We start from the raw sequence: 16381 nt of genomic DNA on the forward strand, positions 1-16381 counted from the left end.
CCATATAGGCAATGTGTGGCATTATTCCAAAACAGCTACGTGTCCTTTCTTATTAATCTGTTCAACTTGCTTTAATATTTAATCCATTATTTATAATGTGAGGGAGGGGTCATGGTGCAGATTTCCTACATCCTGTGTTCCAAGAAATCTGTGATTGCAATCAAGCTTTTGCTCAGGGTATTGAAGGAAAGGGGAAGAGGGCAAATATGTGATGATGGGAAGGGGAAGGGAAGAGGGGGGAGTCAAGGCCAGGCCAGGCTAAGGTGGACACACCTCTTCCCTCTCATTCTTTGACACTCCATACCTTCCACATCTGAAAGATAACTACTGAACAACATTAATTATCTTGTGTTTAAAATTCTCTAGACCTCTTGGAGAGTGGCAGAGGGGATCACAAAATTCACACTTTTTTTCCTGCACGTACTTGCATCCTGATACTTAGCATCAGCTGTCCAGCAAGCATTCCTTCATTGCAGCTGCAGATTTGTGCAATCAACAAAATACACTGCAGTTACTTGCATAGGCTGCTCTGACAGCAGCTCCCGAACCTGTGACATCCAGCAGCAAGGCCGAGGGCAGCAGGTATATTGGAACTCTACCTTCACAATCTACTCCTGCACACAAACCATCTTGACTTGAAAACGGATCGCTGTTCCTTCATTGACATTGGGTGCAAATCCTGGAACTCCCTCCCAACAGCCTGGAAATCAGCCAGTTCAGATCATTGCTCTGTGGGGACACCTTCACCAACAGGGCTGCAGCAGTTCAAGGAGTCAACTCACCATCAACTTCTTAAGGTAAGTTAGAAATGGACAATTACTGCCAATAGCAAAAAACAACCCCCAATTATCCTGCATTTTAAATTGGCTCAGTTCCCGACTCAGCTAAATATTCATATTTAATAATCAAAGAATTGCAAATAGCATAATAACTTCCCTGGAGAAGGGTGTGAAGAAGGGTCTCGACCCGATACGTCAGCCATTTCTTCTCTTTAGAGATGCTGCCCGTCCCGCTGAGTTACTCCAGCATTTTGTGTCTATCTTCGGTTTAAACCAGCATCTGCAGTTCCTTCCTACAAATAATAACTTCTCTCTGGTGCATTGCCTTGCCTCATTGTCTTTACCGGCCCTCGTGCTGCTGCAGGTTGCTACTCCATTGGTTACAGATGGATGGGTGGAGGTGGGGGATAGAGGACACATGCTCTCAGCAAATGAGATTACTGATGGTCTAGGAAGTTGACCTCAAGCACTTCCAGGCACATCCTCGCTTCAGTGTATCTTATATGCCTGAATGACATCAGGATAGAGAGGTTAAAGGAGGACATTCAGCCCATTGTTCATCCCTGCACAAGAGCAATTTAGCAATTGTACTCCACACCCTATTCCTCCAACACTGCTACTTTTCTTCCTTTCAACTTCTTATCCAGCTAAACATTATTGTTGAATCTATCTCTACCAGCAGAAGAATCAGTTCATTTTGTAAGCCAACTACACACAGTGTAGAAAAGTGTTTCTCGTGTCATTTTTATTTATAGTTAGAAAGAGATGCAACTTGGATACAGGTTCGTATGCTTACCAAGACTGCATTAACATCAACATTTACATTAATTGCCCATTAATCCTATTTTCTATTTACCTCACATTCTCATCAACACATCCCAAATATTTCCTATTGTAATTCTGCTCCTAATCTCACCCCGTTAGTCTGATTCAGTAAAACACTGAGTCAAGCAACTAAACTTCTTTATTCTCAAACACGAACACACTTCCTATACGATACCGAACCAACATCGCGGCTCATCCAAGCCCTTCAGCCTCGTGCGAATAGACACCTCAGATGGTCAGCACGGTCCCAAGTGCTACCCCAGAAGATCGACACAGACTCATGTGCTGTCCCCTCTTATATACTGTATAGGCCCCCTTGGCGTGAAATACATGGGGGGTGGGGGGCAATCCCTCCAAACCAATCATAAATAAAGATCATATAATGCATTAATTGACAATCCCTAACCCAATCACAAAATACCCCAGTACGTTGTTTCTACATAAAGTTCCTAATCGAAGGCAGTTCCTCTAAGTAAAGAAACATTTTACCAGGTAACATAAACAATTTGGGATAGGCCCCTTGCCTTGATCAATCACAAGATAACAGTGCAAAGACCATGCAAAATAGTTAACAGTGGTATTATAATATACCTTTCCCCAACCAATCCTGATCATGCATTTGCAGCAAGGCTCAGCTCATTCTGCAAAACCCTCATACATATTAACAATTGAGGGGACATCTGGACTTCACCCTGTACTTAGCTTCCTCCCAGGACCCAGACATTCTGGAGCCATGAACCTCGTGGTTTTGCAGCTTTTGCAGAAAGATGTCAAGCAAGTTTTGCAAAGGCAGAAATCCTCCATTTTGCCACATACTGAATTGGCCAATATTATCATTATCACTTATGACCTTATGACCACTTCCCCAATCCAGATTCAATAGGTGCAATTTACAGATGCAAATTAAACAATTTACTCACACGTCGTAAAGAAATGGTGAAATGGAGCACACGGAGGAAAAGCCCGAGGTCAAAGGAAAAACATGCAAATTCCACACGACCAGAGCCTCATTTGCCCGCACATATTCCATATCAACCCATTCCCTGCATATCCATGTTCCGATTCAAAAGTCTTAAACACCACTATTGTATCTGCCTCCAGCACTGTCTCAGACATCCTGTTTCAGGTACCCAGCACCTTCAATGTAAAAAAACCTTCCCTACACATCTCCTTTAAACTTTTCCATTCTCACCTTAAAAGCTATGTCTTCCAGTCTTTGACCCTTCCATTCTGGGAAAAAGGTTCTGAGTGTCTGCCCTATTTATGCCTTTCATAATTGTATACACTTCCATCGGATCTCTGCTCAACTTCTGCCATTCTAGTCTCTCCTTTTGGCTAATAGTCTCTAATCCAAGCAAAAGGAGGATTGGCAAGACATCAAACCATGTCGGTCTTGTCACCAAGTTAAGAAACATTTCATGCATTTCCAACATGTAATCTGGTGCCTGGAACTGTACAGTGAGTGATCTCCACCCCATTCTTGTCCTACTGCCAATGAAAGTCTTAGATATTTGAAACAAATGATTGTAAGGAGGGAGCTTGGAAGTTGGGATAATAAGAAAATGAAGATAAGGACTTTTTTTCTCCTCAGTCATTCCCTCTTCTTCCCACTCCTGTTGGGCAGAAGATACAAACATTTGAAAGCACATAGCACCAGACAAGCTGAGAGAGACAAATGAGTTTGCTAGTCAGCTGTTGTTGCTAGTTTATTCTCTAGCAAAAGGAAAGTGTGTCCATGGCTTGAATGGTTGATGCTGCACCAGTCTTGGTTGTGAATAGTTCATGAAAGCTGTTGGATGTGAGCACGGAGCAAGCCACAGTCCAATGAGTCCAGGTGTATTGGTATGTGTGTCAAATACTGTATATGCCCTGGACTGATAGGGATTGCAAGTAGCTTTCACTTTGACAATTGGAATGAGATCATCTAACCTTTTGCATTGGAACATAGAACAGTACAGCACATGAATAGGTCCTTCAGCTCCCAGTGTCTATGCCAAGAACAACTCTTGTCTGCCCGCACATAATCCATACCCCTCCATTCTCTTCATATCCATGCGTCTATCCAATAGACCCTTCTACGCCACTATCGTATCTGCATCCATCACCACTTTGGTAGTGCGTTCCTAGTGCCCATCACCCTCTTAGTAAAAATACTCCTGTACATCTTTAAACTTTGCCCTTATGGTGCAACTGGTCGAGCTGCTGCCTCACAGCAGCAGAAACATGGGTTTGATCCTGATCTCAGGTGATGTCTGTGTGGAGTTTGCATGTTCTCCTCGTGACGATGTGGGGTTTTTTCCGAGTGCCCTAGTTTCCTCCCACAACCCAAAGATGTGAAAATCTGCAAGTTAATTGACCCTTGTAAATTGTTCCTAGTATGTAGGAACTAGATGCAAAAATGGGATAACACAGAGGTCGATGGTCGGCATGGACTCAGTGGGCCAAGGGGCAGTTTCCATGGTGTATGTTTCAATCAATCAATCTATGTCCTCTAAACCTTGCAGCATCGTGCATGGAAAAATATCAAAGTAAAATATTCATTCAAACTACAAATGCAAGAAAGGTCCATGCTTCAGATTTCTTGCTATACAAAAAATACAAAGGAAAAATACTGTTAAAGATGTTATAATATATGTTCTCCAGTAGATGGTGATATTGTACTCTGAAAAATTGGTGGATTTATTCTTCGTAATGGCGCCATCTCCTGGTTAGAACAAAATTCTGCTGGAACCAGCACATTAGTTTTCCCAGCGTCTTTTTTCGCACATAGAACTTGTGTGTGTATCATACGTACTGTATTAGTTTTGGTAATATCTTCCAACATTTTCACTCAAGTGATTCATGGAGGGAAGTTAAAGGAGGTGCTCCAGTACTGATCAATGTTTTTTGTTATATTTGAGAAGCTTTCCCCATTTCCCCCCCGGCAGCTCCTGGAGTAACTGAGCTGATTTAAAATGAATAAAACGTCTCCTTAAAAAGTTGATGGCTTCATTATTGTCAGCATTACTGTCTATTTTTACTAAACATTATCAGTAAACCCTTATTGATAACAGCCTAGGGTGACATGATTTTAGTTATGGGGGAGGGAATGGATATGCTGGGTTTGTTTACCTTGGAGCAGAGGAGACCGAGGAGGGGATTAAATAGGAGTGTGCAATATTATAAAGGACAAATTTAGCATAGATGCTAGGAAACATTTCCACAGAATGGAACTGTCTGAAATTATATGTTGAGAATTAAGGGTAAGAGGTTTGGTGGGATCGCAGGAATTTTTTTTGCCCAAAAGTGTGTTAGATCTGGACCACACTGCCTGAGTGGAGGCAGATAGTTTCATGCAATTTACGAAGTACCTAGACAAGTATTTGAACCATCAAGGCATAGAAAGCTGCAGACCAAGTGCCAGTGAATAGAATTAGTATTGGTGGCCATTTGACAGCCAGTTTCTTCATGGTGGGCTGAACGGCCTGTTTCTGTGCTGTGTGACTCTATGATTTTGTGATATCAATTTCTGGTTGATATAGTTCCTGTGAAAAACACTGGATATTTTAAAGAATATTTTCTGCGAACACTAGAAAGATTTTTTTAAAATTCATCCCAACAATGGAATACAAGTATAAAAGTTATGTTGCACAATATATCACTAACTGTTGTGCATATTTCAAATTGGGTTAAAAAAAGGTGGTTAAAAATTCAATATTGTTTTAGTTACATCTCCCTCCATTCACTAAAAGTCTGAGGTATTGAATATAATTTTTCATGCAAAGGTTGAATATACATTTACAGGCCTGGCACAGTAGTGCTTGCAATCCATCTTGAATTCAACTTTCTCAAAATCCAATCTGAACAGAAACATTATTGGAATAGGCAGCATCTGTGAAAGATAATTTATATTTTACATCAATGATTTCATCAGGCATGGCCAACTCATTTTTGCCCCTCTCTCCACAGATGTTGCCTAACCTATTGTGTATTTTCAGCATTCTCCTTTATTCTGAATTTCCAACAACTTCTGTGTTCTGCATTTGTTTGTTCTAGCATTTATTTTTTTTTGAACTCTCTTCTCCATTCTCATTCATCTTCTCTATTTATATCTTCCCCTAACAAACCTTCATTGCCCTCCCTCACCATGATTTGCCTTCTTTGATGGATTGTGGGCAATACTGTCATAAACATTTATCGTGCTTCTCTTTGCCCTTGACATGAGTTGCTTGTTGGTCTATTTCAAAATTAAGAGTTAAACACATCACCTATCAGCCAAAATGTGTAGGATGGAACTGCAGATGCTGGCTAATAATGAAGACAGACACAAAATGCGGGAGTAACTCAGTAGGTCAGGCAGTAGGTCAGACCCAGGTTTGATCCTGACTACAGGTGTTATCTGTACGGAGTTTGTATTTCTCCCCGTGTCCGCTTGGGTTTTCTTCGGGAGCTCCGGTTTCCTCCCACACACCAAAGACGTACATGTTTGTAGGTTAGTTGACTCAGTATATTTGTAAATTGTCCCTAGTGTGTGTAGGATAGTGTAAGTGGACAAGGATTGCTAGTCGGTGCGGTCTCAGTGGGCCGAAAGGCCTGTTTCCGTGCTGTATCTCTAAACTAAACTAATTATCCTTTTTGTGATGGCTTGGCTGAGACTGTGGATGTGGTCTATTGGAGGAAAAATCAGAAGCAGTATTACAGCAGAATCTAAAACTGATCCTTTCCATGCTCCTGATATCTGTGTTTACGTTTTCAGAATGTTTAATATTTTTTAATAAAAGCACAATATCTAGAGTGAGTACATATTCGTAGTCTGCTTTGCTACAGGTTGCGATGATAAGGATTTGAAGTAATTGGCCTTTGGATGAAAAGGATATGGCAATTATCCTTCATCTTGAATGCTGCTTACACAATTATAGTGTGAACGGCAGCCTTTGTATTGTGAACAATTTATCAGAGTAGCTCTTCAATGAAAAAACGACTTCATCCAGCAAAGAATAAAGCTGCAGGAAAGTGTAAGTCCAGACACTGAGAGGATGATCTGGATAAGTGTATGTATCTGGGACAGACCATGCATTGAATGCAGGCTTGAAGAAGCATTCAAATGCATATTCTCCTGCTGCAACCTACAAACCAAAGTGTAGACTGTGTGTAGGATAGTGCTAGTGTACAGAGTGATTGCTGGTCGGTGCAGACTTGGTGAGCCAAAGGGCATGTTTCCGCGCTGAACCTCTAAAGTCTAGACCACCTAGATTGCCCTACCACTCCCATACACAGGGTGGGGTAGGGGAGGGATGCCAGTTAACTACTGACCAGCACATCGTGGATGTGAGAGGAAATGGAGGAAACCCACTCAGATATGGAGAGAGTCCACAGAATGGTCCCACATGCCTGCACGTCTTTGGGATATTGGTGGAAACCAGAGCACCCAGAGGAAATCTACACCATCACAGGTATAAACTGCAAACTCCACACAGACAGCACCCGAGTTCAGGATTGAACCCAGTCTCTGGTACTGTGAGGCTGCAGCTCCACCAGATGCACCACTGTTCTCCTGGTAGAAGCTGAGACATTGTTTATAGAAAGGCACAAAGATATGGTTATGATAAAGGAAGCTGGAGAAATGGGGTTTAATTGGATAGTTCTGGTAAATGGCATGGACATGGTGGGCCGAAGGGCCTGTTTCTGTGTTGTATGATTATATGCATTTCATTCACCCCTGAACTGAACGAGTGGAGACTGCATGCAAACTCTCTGCTTTGACATTATCGTGCTTGGAATAAGCGGTCAGCATTAATTGCCCTGGTTTTGTGCTTACTACTGATAATTGCCCCTTAAGGTGGGAGTGGCGACCACCATCTGAGCGAGTTGGAACTGACAGGCAGCTCCTGTGGAGAGGTACACAACAACAGTTGTGTACTTGTTGCAGAAGGCTGAGAATACATTGTGGTCATTGTGGAGTGCAGAAATGCACATTGGCTGCTCACAGAAGACACTCATTATATCATCGAGTCATATTGCAAGGGAACAGGCACTTTGGCTCACTGTTGTATTGACATGTCGGGGGGGGGGGGGGGGGGGGTGACGCCTGTTTGGTCGGGAGTAGTCGTCCAAACAGTCGTACCTTTTTCTGGTCACCGCTGGATTTTTAACATTTTGAAATTTTTCGGTGACCTGCTGCAACTATGATGGGTGTCACCGGCAAGTTGCCGAAAAAAATTACGTAAGTGGGACAGGCCCTTAATAATGTCAGGCTGATGATCTTTCCGATGAACGCTACTTCAAGCATTTTTATTTCAAACATCCAGCGTCTGGAGTGTTTGCTTTTCATCCTCAAATAAGCAATGTTCTCACCTGGACTGAAGCTCCCTCTGCTGGATATGCACAAGATTACAACTGTGCTCTCAAACCATTTTTTCCAAATGTGTGATATTGGATGAGTGCCATTGATCAGAAAATAGAATAGATATAATACTGTATTTTTCATAAAATATGATTGTGGGACTTTTGGGCAATTGAAAATCCTCAGGCGATTCTTTCTTTTGAACACCCATAACTTTTTATAAGGTTTTGAACAGTGCAACAGCTATAATAGTGTAGGAAGGAACTGCAGATGCTGGTATAAACTGAAGATAGACACAAAATGCTGGAGTAACTCAGTGGGACAGGCAGTATCTCTGTAGAGAAGGAATGGGTGACGTTTCAGGTTGAGACCCTTCTTCAGCTGAGTTACTCCAGCATTTTGTGTCTATCAACAGCTATGATGGAATGGCTCTGGAATTATTCCGTGTAAAATCCCAACCCTGCCTTTGCCATCACCGCATGAATGTGTGATGAGAAAGTTTAGCCAAAATCTCAACCGTTTTCTCTTTTCCGATTCGTCTGAAGAGTCTTTGACATGAAACCCTAACTATGTTTCTCTTTCCACCTATACCACCTGACCTGTTGAAATTTGAGCATTTGTTATCAAGAACGCTGCTTGGCTAAAGGTAGCCCTGGCAGTGAGGACAAATGGCTCAGCAATGGCCACGAAGGGGTGGCACGGTGATGCAGCAGTAGAGTCGCTGCTTTCCATCGCCAGAGTGCCGGGTTTGTTCCTGACTATGGGTGCTGCCTGTACGGAGTTTGTACGTTCTCCTCGTGACCTGTGTGGGTTTTCTCCAGTTTCTTCCCACACTCGAAAGACGTACAGTTTTATAGGTTGACTGGCTTGGTATAGGTGTATAGGACAGTGTTAATGTGCGGGGATCGCTGGTCGACACAGACTCAGTGGGCAGAAGGGCCTGTTTCCATGCAGTATCTCTAAACTAAACTAACTAAATTGAGTCAGCATGAAGTTACAAGACAAATGGACCTGATTCACCTTCCTCTAGTACAATTGCAAAAAAAAAAACATGTTTCTAGTAATCAGCGGCAGGGTTCGGAAGTGACTGAGGTTCCTCTGTGAATAGCTGTACATCAAAGATCAGTAGATTCACCTCTTGAAGTCAAGGTAAATTGTCATTGAATCATACAGCATGGTAATAGGCTATTCGGCCCAACTTGCCCATGCCAACCAAGATGCACCATCTACACTTGTCCCACCAGCCTGCATTGGCACATGGATACGCTGGGAATGGTGTGATGTGGATCGTGTGCAGGAAGAGGAGATTAGTTTGGCTTGACATCATGTCCAACGTAACATTGTGGGCCGAAGGTCCAGCTTCCTGAAGGTACGGTACTTTTCCGTGTTAATACTGAACTACTTGGAATCTCCATCTGGTCAGATTAAAACTATTTTCTCATTACAAATGAATGAAGCATGTTTTAGCTATGATCACATCTATTCATGTTATTATCTCCATGGTAAACAATGCAAATTACAGGTGGGCGAATGATGACGTAAAACTGAAGGTGGCAACGTGTCTTATCCCTGGTGCCAGCAGGCTGCAGCTGACTTGTAACCATAGTCATCACAAGCATATCCCAATGCAAATTCAGATAAACTGCTAAAGAAAATGTCACACAATTAATCTGAAATTAAATTGGAATGAGGCAGAATAGCAATGACCGAGGAAGGGAGGCTGCGTTACTGCTGGATTGCATTGCTGAAAAGAAAATGAGTAAAATGCAAATTGAACGGAGATTGCTTCAGCAGGATTTGGTTATAGTATGTTTTAAAATGTTGCCCGAATCCATATTCAGGGGGAATGAGCAGCAGGTGTCTCTTGGATTGCAAATACCCAAGCTGCTGCTAGTCCGTGCTTAAATATATTGCTGCCTCAGAGCTATGCTGACAATAAAAAAGAGGTTCACCATCATTAGCGGCTGGCAATTTAAGCTATTTAATCACACATCAAAATAATTTATAGAAGTGCATTTTCTGAGAGGCTTGTGCACAGGTTAATAACACTCACATCAAACTTCAAAGGTGCAACTCTGATGGTTGAGATGAAATGGCTCATCAAAAAGGTGATGGTCTTTATCCCTAGTTCAAGCTGCTTATTAATCTCATTGTTTGGATTTTTGATTTCTCGCAGCCTGAAGGGGAGATTGAATTGGTGTGAAGGACTAGACACAGGCACGGAGGGCAAGGTGAACACAAGCAATTATTAGAGATTTTAATTACTTTCAGTTCATGCTGGGGTTTAACCACGGAGATTGCTATTAGCTGCAACAGCAATTGAACTTGAATTCCTAGCAACATGTTTTTTTTTTTAAATGCTGAGTTTATTGTGGTCTAATGCTTCGGTTCAGTGTCAGTGTTGTTTTTATGCCGGTCCAAATCATGTGTCTAGTTTCAGGAGATTGATGCCTTTGAACTCCTCATTCACGAGGAAGCTGAGATCTATAGCTGTGCAATTTCCGCTATCCTGTAAAAGCACATGTAAGAAAGCAAGAAGATCAAATGGAATCTTTGCATCTATGTTGTCCCAATTGTGGAACATACCAATGTATCCAAGATGTGATAGAGTTATACAGCATGGAAACAGGCTCTTTGGCCCACCATGCCCATGCCGACCAAAATACCACATCAATGCTAGTCCACCTGCCTACATTTGGCCCATATCCCTCTAAACATTGTCTATCCATGTATCTATCCAAATGTAATTTAAGTTTTGATATAGTACCTGCCTCAACTGCCTCCTTTGGCAGATATGAAACTATATGAAACAGTTGCCCCTCAGGTTTCTATTAAATCTCTCCCCTCGCATTTTAAACCTTTGTCCTCTGATACTTGATTACTCTACACTGGGTGAAAGATTCTGTGCATCTACCCTATCTTTTCCCTTCATGGTATTATACTCCCCTAATCCTCCTGTGCTCCATGGAATAAAGCCTTATCCTGCCCAACCTCTCCCTATAGCTTTGAGCCTAGCCCTGACAACATCCCAGTATATCTTCTCTGCACTCTTTCCAGCTTAATGACATCTTTCCTATAGCAGCGTGACCAAAACTGAGCACAATACTCCAAACATCCTGGGCAGCATCTTGTGAACAGTTGCTGGAATCATTTTCTCTTACATCTTAGTAATGTAGCTGAACGCAGTTCATTTCTTTGACTGGAAGTTTAGGAAGTTTGGAATTTAGACTCCCCATAGTTGCCCACAGGGTATAATCTCAGACGGTTGTCTTTTTAAAAGAAAATTCCCAACAGGTGCTGTTGGTGTATTAAAGTTGAGAGCAGCAATGATCAAAGCCTGAATAAAGGCTACCCGACTGAGTTCCAAGAGTGACAAGAGTTTGTGCAAACTTGGGAACAGTAAAATTATTAATTCATGCAAGACAAGATTTCCAGTAAAATGAAGTTCGTAGTGAAAGCCATGAGTAAATACGACTTCCATTTCATGCCATTCCAAGTTATTTTACATACAATAAAATATTTTCGAAGTTATAAATTTGGTGAACCAATAAACAGAAGTTATGCACAGCAAGCTTCTACAGATTGTTTCCTATCCCCTTTCACTCGTAATTATCTGACTCACCTCAACATCTGTGGACCAGGAATTGTTGAACTGGTGGCAGCTTCCACTCAAGGAATGCTTCAACTTCATGTTGAGTTCAATGAGGAATGGAACCAGCACCCCATGACGATGAATGGTTAAGCACCAGACCTTGATCCGCTGTACAGCGTTTGCAGTGCTTCATACCTGATAAATTAGGTCAAATTAAAACATATTTCAGAATGTCCCATGCACATCAACGCTTGGATATACAGAAACCTTTCCATCAACACTTAAAAAAATTTTTTTATGGGGAATGTCAACTTGTAAAGAAACAGCTGCCTGTCATAGAACGCTCCAACACTTGGTCTCTGATTGTTGTGAACAATTCAAGTTTAATAAAATGGAAGAAATTATGGAACTTTCCAACATGACTTTAACTGCAGACATAAACTTGCAAGAAATGTTTTGGCCTCAAAACAGTCAGTAATTCACTAATTCTCAACTCACAATAATTGACTTTAAATTCTTAAACAAAAATTGCCAGAGGAAGAATGATAGTGTTGTGATCATGCTATCATCACACTAATTTAATAGTATATTGCATGAAATGCCATGTGTGGTGGTACCAGTCAAAGACAGAAATAAAGAACTCCCATGTACACAGCCCAATTCATGAACCCCAAAACAGATTTTAGCCAAAGTGAAATTAATATAGTTAAATGCAGCATACATTTTGTATACAATTTGGTCTGACAAAGACTCATTATACCTTGACTGATATATGCCTGTTGGCATTAAATTTTAGATCAACGTGGATCAAGACATCAGGGAGAAATATCTCAGGGTGACTTATACATGCCCCTGTGTTCTGCATGGAGCAGAGAAGGCTGAAAGAGGATTTGACAAGGCATGTTCAAATTTATCATTATTTGTTTAGATCAAAGAAAAGCTCAATAGTGGGAGGAAAGTTGGGAATCGGGATCATTGACACAACACCAGAGGTGACACAATCATACAATAACTTAAAATATTTTTAACTTAGCATGTTGTATTCTGAGATGCATTACCTTATAATATTAAGGAGATAAACTCAAACAGTAGCATTTCAAAGGGGATTGAAGACATGAACACAGGGAAGGAGCAGGGAATTGGATTAAATAAAGACACAAAGTGCTGGAGTAACTCAGCGAGTCAAGCAGCATCCCTGGAGAACATGGATAGGCGTCGTTTAGGGTTGGAACCTTTCTTCACACTGATGGGGTGGTGGAAGGAAGAAAGCTGGAGAGAGGAGGGGCAAGGAATTAGATTAATTGGAATACTCTATTCATTATTTTTCATTGCTGTATAAACTTTGGCCTTTGAAAAGTCTGGCGCTGAAAGCTTAAGGAAAAGAGATGAACATTTTAATGATTGTTACTACCAGAAGTTTGCAATTGAGAATATTCGGGAAGCTATAAAATATTAAATTCTTCTACCAATCTGTTTGTTGAACAGCCAGATGAAATTCCCCGCCTGGACATTTGGCGAAGATTGACAGGTAGGTGAAGTAACAGGATGCCAATGCCACTTAAGCACCCAGAGGGCCAGGTCACTGTCATGACAGAAGCTTAAATATAAGTCGGTTGTTATGATGAAATCTAACAATAACATATCCTACTGAGATTTCTTATTCCTCATAATTTAAGGCAGAAAGCATATCTGCTACTCTGCACCTTGGCTTTGTGGTCTCGTGCATAGCAGCATGAAGGATAATGGACACCTGAGAGAGACGGATGACAATTATTACATTACAGAATTTGAAATAGGTTGTAAGCCACAATTGTTTTTAACAGCCATTTAAATGCTGAGATTAGATTGTTGCAAAATCACTGTAGGCTGCAGTTTGTTTATGCACATGTTGCTTTGGTTCTATGTTGCAGGATTTATTCCATTTTCAGACCAGCATGGCGCAGAGAGAAGCCATCAGGGTGCATCATGCTTCTCATGTGTGAATCCATCTCCACTGCTGTGTCATTACCAGACATACATCAAGGAAGATTTTGCAGAAATCTACTGGGAAGTTGTGAAGCGGGTGCTTTTAATATAATAAAGTTTAAGGTTTTGCTCGAGTCTGTTCATTCTGTACCTCACACTATTTAATTTAGTGGTAAAAAGTTGAACTTAACTGCAATATATATCCTCATCTGTACCAAAAATGCATTGTCTCCTTTGGCTGCCAATCTATAATCTAATTGACAGTTAGATGCACAATGATTTGCAAAAATGGTAATATCTACAGTAATAGGCTATTTAGAAGAAAATAAAGTGATTCTAGACAGTGCCAGAATCCCATGAGTTTGTGAAAATCTCCTATTTTGATTATTAATATGTCCCTTCAAGCCATGTAATGTATTTTTAGTTTATTGTGCTACAATTCTGCAAGGTTATCTTCCCAGTTACAGCAATCAACCTCAGGCTATAGGTTTTCTCCTCTTCAGCTGCAAATGCCTCAGTAATCAATGGCATCTGCACTTCTCCTGTTAATTGGAAATGAATAAACTTTGAGCTTTCTGTGCAATACAGTAACTGTTCCGTTTGGTTTTCATCAACACACGGACCATATGGCTGCTCCGAGCTATTCTCTAAGTAAAATGGTGGCAATTTTCTTTATCTATCATGATAGTTATCTTTGACGGCAAGGTGTCAAGCTTGCATTACTCTCTGGGGTAAGGAGTAATTTGGGTGTCCACCTAATAGTATACAATAACATTAAATTTCCTATTTATTATTTTAGTCACTGTTGTTCTCTACATTACAATCCCTTTATTATGATTATTATCTATGTTTTTGTTTACAAAACTGGTTGTAACATGGTCGAAATGTTAATACACTTAGAATGTACGTAGATGGGACTAACTGTATTTTATTGTCAATCGAAGGGCATGAAGCCATTCGACAGAAGAAAGGATAACAAAAGTTGTAGAAAGGGATATACAAATGACCAACCTTCCCTTAATTGGCTGAATGTGGGCGATTAGCTGCAGGGAAAGGTTGAACAGAATTGAATTGTTTTCTCTGGAATGCTGGCGGTTTGAAGAAGACCTGATAAAGTATATAAAATTATAAGAGGCGTAGATAAGGTAGGCAGTCAGAATCTTTTTCCCAAAATGGAAAAATCAAGTACTATAGGGCATAGCTTTAAGGTGACAGGGGCAAAATTTAAAGGAGATGTGTGGACCGGATTATTTGTTACACAGAGGGCGGTGAGTGCTTGGAATACATTGCCAGTGGTGGTAGCTGAACCAGATACATTAGTGGTATTTAAAATAATTTTGGAAAGTCATATGGATATGCAGGGAATGAATGGATATGGGTTATAAGCAGATAGATAAGTGAAGGTCTAGGCATCATGTACAGCACAGACAGTGTGGCCGAAGGGCCTGCTCTTGTGCTGTACTGTTCTATGTTCTAAAAAGAAATTTGATCATGTGACTGCTGAGAAGTTATTAATAAAGTATTGTCAACAATAAATCTAAGAGGAATTCAGAAGTTGCTTCAGAATTTGAATGCTTCTCCATAATGTGCAGAGTGATACAGGCACAGCATGGAAACAGGCCCTTCACCTCAGGCCAAATATCCATTGAATAATTCTACATTCATCCTACTTTTAATTCTTCTTCACATTCTCGCCAACATTCCCCAGATTTCTTCACTCACCTGTACTTTCTGGGCAGTTTACAGAGGCCAATTAGCCACACACCATTTTGACATTAGAGGAAACTGACATATATATTAAGGAAGGTACACAAAATTGCTGGGGAAACTCAGCGGGTGCAGCAGCATCTATGGAGCGATGGAAATAGGCGACGTTTCGGGCCGAAACCCTTCTTCAGACTGAATTTATTAAATGTTGCCCCTGTCACCTTAAAGCTTCAGACTATATTAAGGAAACCTGTTGTGTCCTGGAGTCACCACTAGAGGGCTCTGTCTTGAAACATTATGTTCACCGAGCTGTTATTTTGGACTGATTGCATATGGACATATTTGGGTGGATAACTGGACTTATATCATAACCTTCAATTACAAGGAGGGAGAAGTGTTGTGTCCTGGAGTCACCCATCACTAGAAGGGCTCTGTCTCGAAATGAATGTTTCCTTAGGGAGGGTCCCTGGGAGAGCAGCAGCCATATTTTGGCTTGTTATAAATACACTTCGGGTTCTGGACACCAAGTGTAGTTTGTGAATTATTTAGCCCTCGAACACAACAAAATCCATGGAAACACAGCGAGAGCATGCAAACTCCTCGCAGACAGCACCCAAGATCAGGTATCTGGCATCGTGAGGCAGCAGCTCCATACACTGTGCCATTATCAGTGGAGGCAAACAGCAGGTGAGGTCTAAAGTCTGGTATGAACCATCTCTTCCCTAATGACTTGTTTCAGCATTATATATGAGATGTCACCCAATGTAATTTTTATGTAGAAGCTGCCTCATTTCCTAGTTATGTATAAGCAAGAATATTACTTTGCTGACAGCCATTTTTATCACATGATATAACTGAAGATTGTTTACTTTATTTTAATTCACATCGTTATGTTGCATGGCTGCAATCAAATAAGTGATAACGATAGCTATCTTTCGTCAGCTAAACTAATAGAATTTTGATATACCGCATAAAATAATGTTGGCGTGCAGTTCAGGGTTAATACAATCTTGATATTCAAACCATTTACAAATAAATAAAACCATACCCTCATGATATGTTGCCACAATTCTTGTTAACTGCATATGGTTTTTCATCAACAATGGTAATGAAAGGAAGGGAAACATAAAAACAAATGTGTGATCATCTACAATTAAATCTTGAACAGTCCATAAGTGTAATGTGTATCAC

The sequence above is a fragment of the Amblyraja radiata genome, chromosome 33, assembly GCF_010909765.2.
Source record: "Amblyraja radiata isolate CabotCenter1 chromosome 33, sAmbRad1.1.pri, whole genome shotgun sequence".
NCBI lineage: Eukaryota > Metazoa > Chordata > Chondrichthyes > Rajiformes > Rajidae > Amblyraja > Amblyraja radiata.